The sequence below is a fragment of the Fukomys damarensis genome, unplaced genomic scaffold, assembly GCF_012274545.1.
Source record: "Fukomys damarensis isolate Sample0158 unplaced genomic scaffold, DMR_v1.0_HiC HiC_scaffold_21, whole genome shotgun sequence".
Classification (NCBI taxonomy): Eukaryota; Metazoa; Chordata; class Mammalia; order Rodentia; family Bathyergidae; genus Fukomys; species Fukomys damarensis.
This window is the reverse complement of record NW_022900933.1, coordinates 29,533,698-29,551,705: the sequence shown is the minus strand read 5'-3', so window position 1 is coordinate 29,551,705 and position 18,008 is coordinate 29,533,698. Positions and strand designations below refer to the sequence as shown.

At 42.2% G+C, this 18,008-nt stretch overlaps 1 protein-coding gene across 6 annotated transcripts in view; it reads left to right on the top strand.

The window, feature by feature from the left end:
• Nucleotides 1-18,008, top strand: part of Foxn3 (forkhead box N3) — a 377,946-nt gene that overhangs the window by 91,373 nt on the left and 268,565 nt on the right. For 2 of the 6 annotated variants that reach the window (XM_033766754.1, XM_010616279.3), the window contains exons 1-2: nucleotides 15,480-15,558; nucleotides 15,663-15,764. The gene's annotated coding sequence lies outside the window, so the exon portion shown is untranslated. Of the gene's footprint in view, nucleotides 1-15,478; nucleotides 15,559-15,662; nucleotides 15,765-18,008 lie in introns of those variants that run through there. The other 4 variants (XM_033766752.1, XM_033766751.1, XM_033766750.1 and 1 more) reach the window with 3 other exon arrangements.

The window sequence follows — 18,008 nt, the reverse complement described above, 5'->3', positions numbered from 1 at the left end:
TACACATTCACTTTTCTAGTCTTTTTAAAGTTTATTGGTACACTTTGGTTATACAGTACAGTTACATTCATCATTGGGATCTTACATGATGTATCTTGGTTCTTATTTTTCCCCATTCCCCAGCCCTCCCTGCAGCCCCTCCACCCTTCCCTGTTTACAAAGACATTGTTTGCATGTTTTTTCTTCTCACATATTTTTTCTTTTCCCTTTTTCCCTTTCCCCTACCCTTCCCACTTCCTCTACTCTTTTAGACCTTTTCTTCCTATTGCACAATATCAATTATATATTTTGATCCTTATTTACACTTTTAGTTTTTCACACCAGAGAAACTATTCGGTATTTACACATGTGTAACTTATTAATTTCACTTAAGAGTATGTCCTCAATATTGATCCACCTAGCTATAAATATCTGTAGTTTCTCGTTCTTTCTGGCTGAGTAGTATTCCATTTTATAGAAAAACCACATCTTCTTTATACAGTCTCCAGTTGATGGGCAATTGGGCTATTTCTAAGTTTTAGATATTACAGACTGTGCTACTATAAACATGGGTGAGCATATATTGCTGTGGTATGATTCTTTTAATTCTTTTGGGAAGATACCCAGCAGAGAAATAGCTGGGTCAAATGGGACTTCTAATCCTAGTTGTTTGAGGTATCTCCATATTGATTTCCACAGTGGTTGCACCAGTCTGCACTCACACCAACAATGGAGAAGCGTTCCTATCTCCCCACAACCCCACCCGAATTTGTTATTGGTTGATTTCTTGATGGGCAGCCATTCTAATGAGATAAGAAATTCCCATGCCCTTTAGAACTAATAAGAGGAGGCTTTTATCTACTCAATTTTCCTCAGTTGCATGTGCATCTTCCACATGACCTCTGTCAGAGGCACCCACAGGAGCCTTGGCTGCAGTCCTAATATAAAGAAGGTCTAAGAGCTTCCTGGGCCTTGGGATTCCCAGTTGTGAGAACCCTCTGTCCTCTTGCTCCCCTCACTACATTAAAATATACCACAGTCTGAATGAAATATAACGCACACATTGTACTTCTTGAAGTTGCCATCAATTGTAAAGTATAACATTATTTTATGTACCCCTAAGAGAAAAAGTGCTGCCTATTAGATGGACTCATTTCAGAGAGTTCTTTTGCAATGAACTACATTTTTAAACCAGTAAAATACATTTTTAATGATGAGTTGAGTTATAATAGTGAGACAAAGCTACATTTTGCTAGCTTTTAAATGATATATTTCAAACCCAGAAAATATATTCCCACTATCCACCTTTGATATGGTTCAATGCTTTGCCATATTTGCTTCAGATATTTTTTACAAAATAAAATACTGAAGATACAATGAAAGGTCCAAGTGTGCCTCTCCTTCATCACAGGACTCAATCTTTCGATCCCTAAGGAGCCACCATCTTGAATTTGGTACTTATCATTCCCACATGAATTCATAAACTTTTATTTATTTTTTGTACTCATACATACTTATTTACTATTTTTAAAATCTGTTAGTCATCCACCAGTCTCAATACTGAGGACTGAACCCAGGTTTTTTGCACTGAGCTGCATCCTCAGCTTTTAAAAAAAAAAAAAAATTTTTTTTTAAATTTTGCAACAGGGTCTTGCTGAGACTCAGACTCAAAATCCTTCTGCCTCAGCCTCCCAAAGTGCTGGGATTACAGTTGTGCACTACCACGCCCAGCTTGCTTCTTCCTTTCAGTAGTAGAAGCCTTGTACTTCAAATAGACAAATTCTGTCAGTGACAGTAAGTGACTTAGCTTCTGGCCAAAGAGGGGACACAGAAGGGATGGGTTTTGTCTCAAAAAACAGGAAGTAAATTAGGATTAGGGTTAGGGTTAAATTAGTTCAGTGTTATGGTAACAAGGCCCTGGGTTCAATTTACCAGCACTAAAAAAAGAAAAAAGAAAAAAAATAGAAGAGAAGAAGAAGAAAGGAAGGAAATTCTTTGTACTGTATTCTCTTTCTTCTTTCCTCCTGGCTTCTGGTGAGGACAGCAACCAGGTGGTTGCAAGCTATTACAACCATAAAAATTTAGAAAACAAGGTGGAGAACAGGGAACCAGCAAGACTGAAAATCCTTAGTCTCTGACCCACCAGACTACCCACTCTTTTGGGCCGGAATGTGAGAAGTCAGCGAGTATTTTAAGTCATTTTTTGATCTCTATTAAAACAGCCCCAAGAATATTCTAAGTAATACAAATGGTCTGTATTTTGACCATGCTGTGACTCATTTTATTAAAAACTTCCATTTTTCTAACTGGAGAACATTATGTTGAATGAAATAAGCCAGGAACAGAAAGACAAACAGCGCATGTTTTCTCTCATTTGTGGAAGCTGAAAATGTTGGCCACAAAGAAGCAGAGAGTAGAATAGCAGTCACTAGAGGCAAGGAAAGATGGAAGGAGAAAGGGTAGAGAGGTCAGAGAACAGGGAGGAATTAGTTCTAATACTCTCTGTCACAGTAGGGTGACTGTAGCTAACAATAATGTGCGTATATTTCAAAAAGCTACAAGAAGCTGGGCCTGCTAGCAGATGCTTGTAATCCCAGCACATAGGAGGCTGAAGCAAGAAGATCATATATTTGAGGCAGCCAGGGCTAAGCAGCAAATTCGAGGCCAGCTTAGACTGCAGAGCAAGATTGAATCTCAAAAAAAAAGCTACAGGAAAGGGTTTTGGATTATTTTGCCACAAGTAAATGATAAATATTTGAGGAAATACATATGTTTGCCCTGAGTTGAACATTATACAATATATACATATATTAAAACATCACTAATTACCCCATAAATATGTACAATTACATGTCAATTTTTTAATATTACCTTTTAACAATCTCAGCTGTTAGTAACAGCTCAAGGAATAGAAAGTCTTGGCAAAGTATCCCAGTCTGAGACTAATGAGATTAATCTTTCTAATCTATGAGAGCAAAATCATGTTTTGCTTTAAAAAACAGTAAATGATAGCATTTGAAACTGCAAAACTATGATCTTCCCTTGCAAAATATTCTCCTGCCTTTTTTGTTGTTATTGCTGTACTATAACTATAAGAGTAGAATTTAACGGAAAACTTCCACTTTTGTTAAGTAGAGGGATTAGGATAAATGCACTCAGGCAGTTCATCACATCTTCAGACTTAAGAAGGAAAGAATAAATTTAGCAGCTTCCTCCGTGGCTGGGTATTTGTTTCCAGTCCTCAGCGGTCATCGTCCCATGGTGGGCACATGAACTCGAGCCAGTTGACTGTCCTCCATGTGCAGATACAGGTCCTTCATACCCACCGAGAGCAGTTGGTGGTTCTGTCCCCAATAGAAGGCATTGAAAGCAAGCACACTTTGGTCATTTCAGATGAAAAGGAGTTTTCATTCACAGGAGAATTTTCTTCTCAAATACAGACTGAGCATCCCCATGTAAGAGGGAGGTCTGGTCAGTTCCTCTTCTCCAGTAACTGGCTCCAGAGCTCCCCACACCCACATGACAGGCAGCAGAGGGACGTCTCACAATGAGACTCCCTCACTGGCTGGCCCGCGTGCCCACATCTCTGGGCCAGGGCATCGTGTTGGCTGGGATACTTGCTTTCTGTGGAGTAGCCAGGTGGCTCGGGGCCAGATGTCTACAGGCCAGTGGTAATGAGGGTAATGAAGAGGACTTCCAGTTTGTTCTTGTCCCTTTAAACAGCCCTGAGGCTGATAGGAGAGCACACCCACCAGTTTGGGGTTGATCTCATCGGGCTTCTGGTCTTAAATGCAGGTCTGTTCTCTCTCTTTTGGTATTGGGGATCGAACCCAGGACTTTGAGCATACTAGACAAGTGCTCTACCACTGGGTGACACCCGCAGCCTTGCTTTATTTTGACGCAAGATCTCACTAAATTTCACAGGCTAGCTTTGAACTTGGGATCCTCTTGCCTCAGCCTCCCGCATAGCTGGGATGACAGGTGTGTGACCCCACAGTCTTTCGGTTTTTTATCAAAGGGCCCTTGGCAGCGAGTGCTCCAGGGCGCCCTGCTTCTATGCTGCGTGCACTCTCAATCACACTGAATGTCCCTCAACCTTGGCCCTCTTTTCCTTCCCTCTATGCAGCAAGACTTGGGTTTCCTGGGAGTTATATGAAATGACTTCCCTGTGTGGATGCCGGAACCCCGACTGTGAGTCCTGTCCTGCTCTGGGACCAGAAGGAAGAAGAGAGACATGGGTGACGTGTGGAAATCAGTTTGTGCATTCTAGAAATTTAACATTTCCTCTGACAGTTTTTGCAACCTAAAAATGAAAAGCGGGTGTAAAAGTTCCCTAAGCACTGGCTCTCAGGTTGATTTACCTATTAATCAGTTCACCAGAAATTCACCTGCATTTTGATTGTTTATGGTAGCATTGTCAGTATTGCAAAGAAATCAATTTAGAAATTTAAAATTAAGCATAAACTGAAATTTAAAAACAAGCTGGTATGCCCTCGAAAGGCTTGATTTTCAAACCTTATAACACCAAAAAGATGGAGAAAAAATATTAAAGGACATTGCCATGTAAAAACACTCAAAAAAGGCTTTAAATTATAGACAGGTTGCTCATTAGGTGACTTAGCTTTAGGCTAACTGACCTAAAGGCAACAGCATCCAAAAGTTGACACTTTTGTGCTCAGGGACACTTTCCTGGGACCATATTCATCTTTTTTTCAGATAAAATTCTAATCAACTCCATTATTTGGTTTCCCAGCCCCTGGCATATTAGATGTGAATCAAAACAGGAGGGAACAGTGAGAGCCAGGCCACCTTGCACAGCAAGAAGGCCAGCTGGTACCTCAACGGCCAGGGAGGGGTAAGAAGTGGCCAGGGAAAGTGGAAATGTGAACAGGAAGCTTAGGAAATCACCTTAGCGTGAGGCTTCTCCTGTAGGGTGAACTCATTCTCTCCTGCCTTTCCCTTCTGTGGCTTCTGGGAGCACCTCTCTAACAAAATGCAGAGGCTCATAATGCTAGCTAAGTTGTAAAAATTACTTGTAAGGACTTTGCTTAGCTCATTGTTTTCTTCTACGATGACTGTTAGAAAGCTTTTTATCATGACCTTTCATGTTGTTGACTCTTGGGTTCCCTGGGAAGGCACCTGGTCTACCCTGTCTTCTACGACAACCCCCGACACACCCCACAACATTGATCAGATAGATACCTCGGCTTCCGCATGAGCAGGCCAACCTAGAAGCAGTTCTGGGGTCTGGAAAACTTCACTTCCATGAAGAACACTGTCACCAAAAGTTAGCACAAGCAAATCCTGCTGTCAATAAATTCTTGAAATCCAGGGGAGGAGGTAATGAATGATCTGAATCATGGTGAAATCCACTTTCCACTATTAGATGGCTGAAAATGTGGTTAAGAAGCAAGCATGTTAAACTGGCAACCCACAAAATGGGAGGAAAATATTTGAAAAGTATCTCTCTGATAAGGGATTCCTATTTGCAATATATAGAGAACTCCTGAAGCTTAAAAAAAAAAAAAAAACCCAACTAAAGGGCCGAGGATTTAGATCAGTGGCGCCACACCTGCCTGGCAAGCACAAAGTCCTGAGTTTGATCTCCGGTACCGAGGGAAAAAACCAAAACCAAACCAAACAAAACTACCCAATTCAAAAATAGGCATAGATATTAAAATGGCCAATAAGTAGAGGAGAAGACACTTAACATCATTAATAAATAAGGAAATGTACATCAAAATTATAATGAGATACAACGTCATACTTATTAGGATAGTTACTATTAAAAAGCCAGACAGGGTCGGAGATTTAGCTCAGCAGTTCGGTGGCCTGCCTTGCAAGCATAAGAACCTGAGTTCAATCCCCGGTACCAAAAAAAAAAAAAAAAAGCCAGACAGCCAGGGATTTAGCTCAATGGTTCCAGCACCTGCCTCCCAAGCACAAGGACCTGAGTTCAATCCCTGGTACTAAAAAAAACACAAAAAACAAAAAGCCAGACAACAGCAAGTGTTGGTGAGGATATAGAAAAAGTGGAGTCACTGTGCACTGTTAGTTGGAATTTAAAATGGTACAGCTGCTGTGAAAAACAGTATAGTGATGTCTCAAAAAAAAATTTAAAATAGAATTACCCTGTGAGCAATTCCATTTTTTGGTATATCCAAAAGAATCCAATACAGAATCCTTTTTTTATATAGTTGAGACTGACCTGGAACTCACTGTGTAGCTCAGGCTGGTCTCGAACTCACAGCGATCCTTCTGCCTCAGCCTCCCAAGTGCTGGGATAACAGGTGTGTGCCACCACGCATGGCCGGGAAGTAATTTTTTAATAGGTATAGAGTTTAGGTTTTACAAGATTAAAAGAGTTATGGAGATAGATGGTGGTGAAGGTCCACAGCAATATTATTTAATTCCACTGAAACTGTATACCTCAAAATGATTAAGATATTGTTTGATTTTGCCTGCATTCTATCACTGTTTTTTTTCAAAGAAGAACCATGTTCTGGAGTAGCTTACTTCCTGAAGAGCCTGACTAGTTTATTGCTGCTTCTGAACCTCCTTTTACTTCCAAAGCCCAAGGATCCCCTACCATCTTTCTACTGCAAGGCCCTCTCTGAGGACTGGTGCAGGGACTCAGGCCTGGGTCTCCTGGGAAGGGTGAGAGTTCAGGAACTTGTGAGTGGGCAGAGATGGTCTTCTTGGAGGCCAACTCAGAGAATGGGTGGGTGAGGGCAAAGAAGGGCTTAGCCACCAGCCGTAGTTAATCCCCAGACCGATCAATCTGATACTTAGTGTCTGTCCTCCTATCAGTCTTGTTACCATAGTTCTTCACAACCATCTGCTGATTGAGCACTCCTGGGAGTAGCATGGTCCGTGGAAAGAGCGACAGATCAGGTGACAGGAGGCAAAGCATTGATATATAAAGTGTGACCTCGATCCAGTTACTGATTTCAGAGCCTCCAAGTGTCTTCTTGGTGATACCTGCCAAATGAATTCAGAGCACTCCTTCGACAGCCACATGAGATAATGAGGTGAAAACGCTTGGTGACACAAGCGGTGTGGAGAAAGTGGTACACAGGGAACATGGCTGACTACTGTCTTCCCTGCTGCACACAGTTAGCTCAGCTCCTTCGGATTTGGGAGTACTAGGCAGTTGATTCAAGGGTGATCTCTACCTGTCCTTCAACAGCCTGAAGAGTACTGAACCCTACCATCGCCTTGAGATTGCTTTAATACAGTGCCATATTTCCTTAACCAGTAAGGTATTTTCTTAGGGATGAGTTGATTATTATGATCATAGTAAACAGCCAGGAATGATTCAATTTAGGAAAATTTTGCTCATTTTTTATGGGAACATTTTGCCATAATCCGCACCAATAAAGTAGTGGTTTCTTTAAAACATGCCATTTTGGGGTCATGGATCTGCACTCTTAAAGCCTACAATTGATTGTTTAGTGTAAAAATTGTATTCAAGTGAAGCACATCAGTATGCAAATCTAAAATGTGGCCATTTTCATCTAGATTGAATATTATTAACTAGCCCAAGGGATAGGATGTAATTAAGATGTTTGAGCAGCTTATTTTTGTCTACTGTGATGAGTATAACCCCAATATTTAAAGTGGCTTACCAGTTTGAATAATGGGAAGTTGGATTAGTGTGCCAATGACTATACATTTTGGCTTTTAAGTATAATAAAAGAGTTAGATTTTTCTCCATGGCTCCAACCATTGATAAGGGCAGAGATTTGAACTTGAAGCAAATAAGAGAATGTTCAGATCGCAGGAAAATCACATTTCTTTCTGGATGATGACAGATTTCCATCTCATTACCTACTCACTTATTCTAATGCTCCTTGCATGGGTTTTAGGAACAAAGAACAGAGTGGGACAGATGAAGTCCTTGTTAAGGGATTTTGCTTTATGCCTAATCAAAGATATTGGACTTACACAGCCTTTTAATGCAGCTCAGGTTGGAAGGGAGGATAACTCTGAGCTTGGATCCACTTCAGAAAGTTTGCTGAGCCTCCCCCCTCAGAACTGAGAAAGGCACATTTCTGGCAGCCTGTTTATTCTGGTGCAATTCCTTGATCACTGCCCTTCTTAGGCGAGACAAGATGCTCATCTCTTCTGCCTTACCCACATCATTTTAAAAGGCAGACAAAGTTCTCCCTTTCTCCCAGGAGAAGTTAGGGAAAGGATCCATTGCAGAGCTGTACCACTTTAAGCAGATACCGGCAGGCTAGGTTGGTACCACGGCTCATTTCAGCCGTCCACATTTTCAGGTGTACCATATGTATTTAGTGCATCATTTGATAATGCTAAAAAAAATATTAAAGCAGTGTGAGACTAAAGGAGAAAGAAGATGAATGTTAGCATTCCCCTGGGGTTCATGGGTGAAGGAATTAACACAGCGTGGCACTCTACCCTAGCTGTGTTTGTTTCCATGGCAACAGCTACGTACATGTTTCAGACTATCTACAGTGACACAGTTGCAGAAATAGTAGCTTGCAGGTTTCTGATATCGCATCAGTGGACAGGCGGAACGCACTATATTAAGTAAGTGTAAAAGAATTTAAAATATAGCTCTGGATTCAGATGTGTATTAGCTCAGCTGAGCAATGTGTGGGGCTTGCGGCATTCCGCTTCTGCACCACAGCAAAACCTGGGCAAAGTTGAAAGTTGCAAGATTCCAGTCAAACAATTGTCCTTGCTTGGGTAAACATCATCAAATGAAACAAATGTGAGTGAGTTACAAAGGTAAGAAAATGGCCTTGGCAGATGACAAGGTAAAAAAGGAGGCTGAAGTAAAGCTTATTTTTGGGAGGGGGGTAGTGAAGGGTAAGGAATGAAAGCTTTGGTTGAAAATAGCTGAGTCTTTAAGCAAATGTAATGTGCAACAGAATCTTTAGCAGCTGCTGAGTTTATGGCAACTAAGGTCTTTGAATGTCTCATTGTAGAAATTGTTTTTATGTAAAAAAAATGGTCAGGTGAGGAACAGTGGGCTTGATTAGGTGTGCAGTTAAAAGGGAAATTGGGGCTCCATTGTCTTTCCAGAATGCTTATGTAAATATCTCTGTTCTCTCCAGGATGACCCTGGTTTGTCTTTGACATTTGCTGCCCCTTTTCAGTACCATTTGCCGGTATCTGTGTTTATATTATGCCGCCACATTGTAGCCTGATATGACTTCCACGTTGGTTAGAGAGCACCAAGCAAAGATGATAGACTCTGTAAGTGTGTGACTTTGCAACCAAATTGTACTGTAATTTAGAAGGAGTGTTCAAATGGGTATTTATTTATGTGCCAGATCTCTACTTTTGAATAGAAGCCTAGGTATTAGGTTAATGGATTTCAATGTGCATGTTATGATGGCAGGCACTTTCAAGTATGTTGTAGCTAATTCATACTGAGTTTTTAATGTCAAAATATTTTTATTTATGTCCATTATTCAGTCTAAGCCCACATTTACCTTATACTGTAGTTTTATTCATGCATTAGTGAAGAGAATATAAAATGACATGGGAACTTAATTAATATATTCATTGAGGATGATGAGTTTTCTGACCATAGATAGACTTTTAAGAAAGTGCCATTTCTACTCTTGATTTATATGAGAGTATTTTTTATATGCATAGAGATCAATCTACAGAGAATTCTAGTAATTATTTGACTGGATGTTCAGAGAACACCCTGAGGGGCTTTGAGTTTCTAAATACCGGGGCACATGGAGGGCTGGGACAGGTTTTGAATATTGGGGACTTGAACCCTGGAATGTACAGCACCCCAGTGGATAGATAGGAGGCACTTTTTTGTGATCCCACATTGAAATTAGTGTTGACGCCTCCCTTGGCTGTGCGCGTGTAGTCCTCTTGAGTGACCCTGAGTGGTCAGGTGAGGTTTGTGTCCCCTGTGGGGAATTTCCGTGGTGACTTATAACAAAGGGCACTCCTTTTAGTGGAGTCTGCAGACCCCAGCCCATCTTTGGTGCTGTCTGGAGAACAGGTCGCAGATCCCCTTGCTGGTGCTCTGGTTTGTCTGCATTGGACCCCTGTGTCCTGGTGGGCTACACCTCCCTGTGACAACTGTGCAAGGCCACCTGTGCTTACCCCCAGGCAGAGTAACCAAAAGAGAGTTCGCATGATGTTTTGTTATGGGGTTCGGGGGGCCCTGGAGATCTTTGGTTCATTAACATGGGACTAAAAGTAGAAATCAAAGAAGTTTTCACTGAGCAACTTAGGTGATTAGTTCAACTTCTGTCTGTTTGGGAGAGCTAGAACAGACCTTTCCTCCACTCGGTGCATGTGTGTATTTTTCATCATCCAGAAGTATTTTCCAGTGTAAAACCAAAATTAAACATCCCACCGATGTCATTTTATTTTAACTCTTTCATAAGAATAGAAAAACACATAAACCTAAATGCAGTGCCCTAAGATGAACTAGCATTTGCATATAAAATCCTGGCAGTATTTGTAGGAAATTCAGTGGATTCCATGCTAGGGCCAGGAAATTTATTTTAAAAAATTTTTTTTCTTGAGGGATTCCCAAATAGTGGTTGCACAGAATGAATAAGAGAAAAATGAAGGTACAGACTGATCTTACTTATTAGCAGTCTTAACTGGCAATAGGGTTGCCAGAACAAATTTCCTGAGGCATAGCTCTCATTTGGAGTCTCCCCTGCCCAGTAACTCCTGAAGGCTCCTGGTGACCACAGGAGAAGGCCAACCCATTGGTTGGTGTCCAAGGCTTTCCACCCTAAGCCCCTTTCCAGCCTCCCTCTCTGTCTCCTATTCTTTGAGCAGCCTGTGCTCCCGTCCCAGGGTCCCAAACACTGTGTCCTGGCCACACTCAGAATCTTTAAGGCCTCTGCTCTTGCTTTGGTCTCTCACCGGATGCCTTAACCCTCATCTTTCTGTCCCAAAGCCCAGCTAAAATTCACTGTCTCCATAAGACTTTCTAGGTCCTCTGGCACACACCTCATTCTTGCTGGGATGAGTACTCCATTCTTCATGTTCCCATATAAGTTTCCTTGCCTTACCGTACAGCACATATTTCATTACATTAAGATTCATGGTCTATCCCCTTAAGTAAGATGTAAGTGTATTAAGAGCAGAGGGTATGACTTAAGTACTTTGGTGTGTTTAGCCATACCTAAAATAGTATTCCAAACTGTTTGATTTAACTGCAGTCTTAAAACTTGGTAAAGATACACAATTTTGGACAGTCTTCAAATGTTTATATGCTGGGCTCAAAGACAGAACTGGATGTGGAGATTTCTAAGGCTATGTCTGTTTCAGCACCAAACACCTGGACCCATTCCGCTTCTTTCAGGTGCTTCCAAACCTCCTGCTGTTTGGCATCAGCTAAACACAGTAACCAGGTGAATGGCTGATTATTTTCATTTTATAGACTCAGAAGATTTTAGAGGTGAGAAGGACTTTAAGGAGCTAAATGCCTCGTATTGCAGAGAAGAGCATTTTTCCAAGGCTGCAGAGTTGATTAGAGATCCAAATGTGTGGACCACTCGGTGGTCCTGTCTGCTGGGCCTTCTCAGAGCTGACTTCAGGTTCCACATTAAGGGTGTCACCAATGGACTCCTGTTCTCTGGCCCAGGCTGGGATTGGCTCAAGTTCCATAGGTAAACACCGTCCCCTGACAACAATGCCATTAACCAACTCTTTGCCAGAGGCTGATATCATTGGGTTAACATTAAAAACAAACCAAGAATGGATCTCAGGGAAATTGGGAAGCAAAGCTAACAATTCATTAGCCATTGCCTCACTGATGCCACTACAGCTGCTGAATTCAGTCAAGTTCAGACCCTTAAAAAGAGTGGAAAAAAGAAAGCACATAGTTTCCAGTGTCTGGGTACCGTGTAGTTGAGCCAGCTGGTTGCAGCACCGTGGCAAAAAGATCTCTTTAGTTTCAGAAATCTGAGACCCTGGCCTTGCATAGAGGAGGGGTGAGAGGCTGCAACTGTGCCTGGTGTGCTGCTCCCTTTCTTTCTGGGCTTGCCTCCGCCCGGGGTCACACCAGATAGTGCTCCCGTGTGAGGTCCGGGGGGATTCAGAGAGAGACTCAGCCCTCCAAGGAGACAGAAGAAGCAAGCTGTCTTCGGAAAGGTGTTGTGTGTGTGTGTGTGTGTGTGTGTGGCCGTGTGTTTTTAAGAGGACCTCTTGGTTTCTGTGTAACATGTGCTTTCTCTTGCCCAGAGTTAGCCTGTTAAGGGAATAAAGCACAGTTTAGGTTTCCAAGTTGGAAGCCTGATTAATCTCTCTGCCAGTTACATATGGAAATAAATTAGTAAATGGTCCATCTGGGACCAAACGACTGCAAAGATGATAAATTATTGCCATCCTATGTGTCGGTGTTGCTGAAGACTGAGTTGTGCTCACCAGGAGCTGCCGAAAGATAACTGGATGCTCTATTGTGGTCAGAGGAATAGCATTTAAAGAAAAAAATTTACCTTGAAATGTTCCTGGGGAGAATGAATTGGTTGAAGCCAAGTTTGTTCCTCAGAACTGCTGTATCTGCACATATTTAAAAGGAGAATCTCAAGGGCATAGGAACATTTTAGTTTTATATTTTCAAAGAGTAACAAGTGTTAATTAGTACCTGGTGTCCCAATGAAAAGGCTAATTCTATACATCTGTGTAGGCTTGCGCTTTATAATTTTCATAGCAACTTCTTATCTACTTTTAATTTAAATTTCAAGGAGGGGGGGGCAGGTCGACACCTGCATTTTTGACAGATGGAAACTGAAGTTCAGAGAGCTCAGTGAACTGCCCATATTGCCTCAGATGGTTAAATGGCAGGGCCAGGATGAGAAGCAGATATTGCCAGTTCTGAGTCTGGCTTCTTTTCAATCAGAGCCGTGGTGTGACATCAGACACATTCTCAGTGACCCATCATTCATCTACCAACATCAGGAAATAAAGCTTTCTATTGATGTCGGTTTTCTAGAAGCCAAAACCAAACTTCTTGATCATGAGAAGTCTGTTTTCTCCAACCAGAGATGTTGAGTATCAGTTCAACTTTTTGAGGAGGACCAAGTAGGGTACACCACTGTCGATTTTATAAAGTTGAAAACAAGGTGGCCTCAGGGGCTTTGAGATATGATAAGGTTGTTTTTGTTTTGTTTTTTGGGTGTTATTATTATTAGTATTATTTTGGTCCCTTTATCAAATGGCTTGCAGCTACTGTGACACCTGTATTTTTGTGCCTACTTTAAAATCTTCTTTTGTGTTCTTCCTCCTGGGTGGACCCTTAGCTATGAATCCTTGAAGCAGCTGAGAATCTCCACTTTGGAAATCGCCACTTTTGCAAATAAGTACAGAAAAATAAACTGGCTACAGAAATCTTTAAATTGCCTTGTTTAACCGACATCAGTTCCTGAACATAAGTCCCCGCTGAAAGCTTACACAGGAAAAGGAGCTGTGGTGCCCAGGCTTTTACCTGTCTGCATCCAGGAGTCACCTGTGTCACCAGCTCACCTTCCTGTCTCTCACGAATCAGCAGACCTGGCTGCTTCATGTCCTGTGTAACCCTCTTGTTTTGGCTGCTGCTTATTGCTGCCTGTCACAGGCTTGGCCCGATCTCAAGATTATTTTTATTTATTTTTTCCCTCATTGAGTTTATTGGTACATTTTAGGTATACAGTACAGTTACATTCATCATTGGGATCTTGTACCTTTACATGACCGGTCCTGGTTCTCATTTTTTCTCCTTGTCCGTGCCCTCCCTTCATGCCCTCCTCCCCTCCCCATTTACAAACACTTTATTTCTGTTTTTTAATTTTCTCCTATTTCTTTCTTTTCCTTTATTACCTTTCCCCTACCCTTCTCACCTTCCCTACACCTTTAGCTCTTTTCTTCCTGTTTCACCTTGTCAATTATATCATTAGGATCTTATGTACTATTATAGTTTATTTACACCAGAGAAACTATTCAATATTTACGTATGTGTGACTTATTTATTTCACTTAGGAGTATATCCTCAATATGTATCGATTTTCCTATGAATGAATCTAATTTCTCATTCTTTATTGCTGAGTTGTATTCCATTTTATTAAAAAACCACATCAGTTTCCAACTGATGAACAAATGGGCTGTTTCCAAGTTTTAGCTATTACAAACTGTGCTGCTATAAACATGGGTGTGCATACATCACTGTGACATGATTCTTTTTGCTCTTTTGGAAAGACACCCAGCAGAGGGATGGCTGGGTCAAATGGAACCTCTAGTCCCAGCTCTTTGAGATATCTCCATATTGATTTCCATAGTGGTTGCACCAGTCTGCACTCCCACCAACAATGGAGAAGGGTGCCTTTCTCTCCAAACCCCCACCAACATTTGTTATTGTTTGATTTCTTGATAGCAGCCATTCTTTGTGGGGTGAGGTGGAATCTCAGTGTTATTTTCATCTGCATCTCTTGAATGACCAGTGATGTGGAACATTTTTTCATATCCAATCTCAAGATTATTGAGACATTGTTACAGGCATTGTTACAGACATTGTCTTCACTGGATCATCTCTTACTGTCACCTTCCACCCAGTCAGAAATGAAAGAGTCTTCTGGAGTCTTCTAACTGGTAGAAGGTCACACACTGGCCATGTATTGAGTTGCTGGGTGCCTTCCCTAGTGGACAACGCATTTCTCAGGGCAGGGGCTCCACACCTTCCCTCCCTAACTCTTCCTGCCTCCCAATCCCTCCCTTCGGGCTTTGTCTTTAATTGGAGCTTAAACATGAAGTAGAGTAGGATAATTTTATTGTACAATAACAGGATAAATGTCTTTGTCTGAATGGATAAATGAACGGTCTATATCAGAATCACTTTCAGAGCTTGTGAAAACACAGACCTCTCGGTTCCCCTTCCAGATATTCTGACTCAGTATCCTGGGTCTGGGCCAAGAATTTGCTTTTCTAACAAGCTCTCAAGCAATATTTCTGTTGTTCAGGGACCACAGTTTGAGTACCACAGACTCAATGAATTTATTTCCTGATGTTCTCACACTGATTGATTGTAGGTGGTGCTCATAGGATAATACCCTTATTTTCTGTAGAGTTTATTTTTTGCTGTCCTTGAGGCCTGGGCTTAAAAAAAAAAAAAAAAAAAAAAAAGCTTCCATCAGAAATTATTATGGCATCGATTTCATGTACCACTTTAACTATTTTGCAATATTATTGGTTGACTATGACCCAATAATTGAAGCCCATGTAGTGAGCTAGTGCCCAGGATTAGAACCAGAGCGATTTCACTTTGTAACAGAATAGAGATTCACTTTGCAGTCTATCTACTTGGTCTGTCCAGTGGATCAAGGCTGACGTAGGGTGGCCCGTTGGCCTTGAATGCTTGTTAGTGCGCTGATGCTTTTCCTTTATAAAGTGTTTCAGAAGCAGCTATAGTAAAAGAAAATGATCTACACACATCTGAGGGGTAGTTGTAGTGAAATCACATAATCTCACAGTATCTGTGGCATGTGTTTTCAGATACCTGCATCCTCTCACGCTCTGTGAAGCAGTTCTAAAAACACTCTATCCTGAAAGATTCAGTCCTTCAATAACTATCCAGGAAATAAAGAGGTACTGTTGCAATTGACTCTTTCACTGAAGTGTGTCATTTTCTAGGGTCAGGCATCCTTGCTCTTCTTCTCTAATCTGATCTTCCTTCTGCTCCTCTCCACCAGCCTCTAGAAGTATCGTTTTATGATGATGGAAGCCCCTTTGTCCATTCTGTGACGGAGGCGGAGCGATGCTGACCTTGGAATCCTGGACCCAGTCCAACTCAGGTAATCCTACTGTGCCTTCCCTTCCCCAGCCTGCCACACCTTACATAGATTATTACATTGAATAAATGGAATACTAATGCTATATTTAAATGCACATGCCAAATTGATTGTTTCTCCACCCATTGGCTTCAGTCTCTGCCTCCTCCTCCCAATCTTAATGATCAATCCATGTAGCTGATCAGACTGACAATGTGGTCAATCCAATTTAGACATTAAGATGATTGAAAACATTGAATCACATCTTTATTTAAAATTCTGGTGTGTCTCTTAGATGCACAAAGCAACCAGAACAATGCTGGGAATTTTCCTATGGAAACTTGTGTCTCTAAATTAGCGCCTCTCTCATAATACCATATTTGATTGTTATTATTCTTTCTAATGTTGTGTCTTTTAGTTGTGTTCAATAAGTATTAGCGAATATCTATAATGTGCTCTTGAGATAGATGGGGGTAAAAAAAGAATAAGACTAGTGCCTATCCTTGGGGAACTCATGGTCTTGCCAAAGATTCACAACTAGAACATGGCAGACCACTGGGTCCAGCGTAGGTGGGGCTGGACATCTTGGCCCTCATTTCAGGGAAATGACAAATGTCCAGATTGAGACTGAATAGTTAGGGGATAATTGCATGGACCAAGAAGGGTCTCAAGTGGCTTTGTCTCCAGTGGTCTTTTGCCAGGCCAGACAGAGGGAGTAGGGGTGACATGGCGCCTTGGTGGGAAGGTGGGAATGACCCCGCTGGGATCTAGGTGGCAAGGCCCTGGCTGCCTGTACCACAGTATTTGGAGGACCATGATCCTGGGTCCCAACCAGCATCAGAGCCTCAGGGCCTGGATCCCTTAATGATAATGGAATAGAGAAACCAAGGTATCCCCATCTGCCCTATTACAAAGGGGCCCTGGCTGGCAGAGTCTTTCTGGGGACAGCAGCCACTGTTGCCCAGCCCTGGCTCGTCTTTTCAGCCCCTCTGGGCTGGTCCACATCCTCCCCTGTCTGTCTACCTCACTATTTATTCTTCCCGTGCCCAGGTGCTTTCTTCCCCCCCAAGCACTGCCCGACATTCCTGGCTTGATGAGGCCCTGGGATGCACCAGGGACTGTGAGATCAGCACCTGGTACTCACAAGCTTTGACGGTGAGCTGGGAAGCAGAGCTGCAGGGTAGGAGGCCAAGGACCTGAGTTTGTAAGGTGACGAGGGAGGAGGCCATCTCTAGAAAGTTTTGAAAGCCTGTATCTAAGAGAGTTTCAAGGCCAACACTGGGGCCACAGTCAGAGATAGGGAGCCAGGTGCTCTGATTAATTTAGGAATCAAATCCTGCCCATACCCAGCTCTTTGTCACTGCTGCTTTCTCTGGTTAAAGCAGCAGTGCTTTCCTAGGTCTTTGGCATCAGAATTGCCAGCTGAGATGCTCACTTTTCCAGTCAGGCAGTGCCCTGCCGTGCTGCCTGCCTGAGCATACTGGGCCGGAGAACACATGCCCTCGCTAACTGAGGAACTCCAGCCTTCTGAAATCACAGCCCCAGTCACCAGCCAGAAGGAAGTGGAAGAACTAGAATAACAGTATTCGTGCTTCCTTCCCACAGATGAGAGTTGCCCCACCTTTGCTGAGCCTCTGCCAAGGCTTCATACTCTACATTGGGCCCACTGGTTGAGGGCAGTCCTCTGCCTGTTGGTACCTGACAGGCAGACAAAGAAGGGTTTTGACATTTTTAAATGGTTGGAAAATTTTTAAAGAAGATTAATGTTTTGTGCCTCAGAAGAATTCTATGGAATGCCAGGTGTGGTGGCACATGTCTGTAATCCCAGCACCTGGGAGGCTGAGGCAGGAGAATTGCCACAAATTTGAGGCCAGCCTGGGCTACATAGTGAGTTTAAGGACACTCTGTCTTGACACTGTCTCAAAAAAAAAAAAGAATGCTATGGAATTCAAATTTCAACATCTCTAAATAAAGTTTTATTGGAACACAGCTGTGTCCATTCATTTCTGGATTATCAATGGCAGCTTGTGCACTGCAGTGACAGAATTCAATAGGTACCATAAACTATTCATCAACTGACAGAAGTTTGCTGAGCCCTGGCCTAGGCAATTCTGTGACATATGCATTTGCAAAATTTGAGGTGTAGGACTTTTTCCCCATTAAGGAAATAGGACTGAAGGATAAGTAGGGTTAGAATAGGACTGAGAGGAAGGAATGGATTTTCTAGACTGAGATAGTGAATCCATCACACTCTAGTCCCCTTTTTCC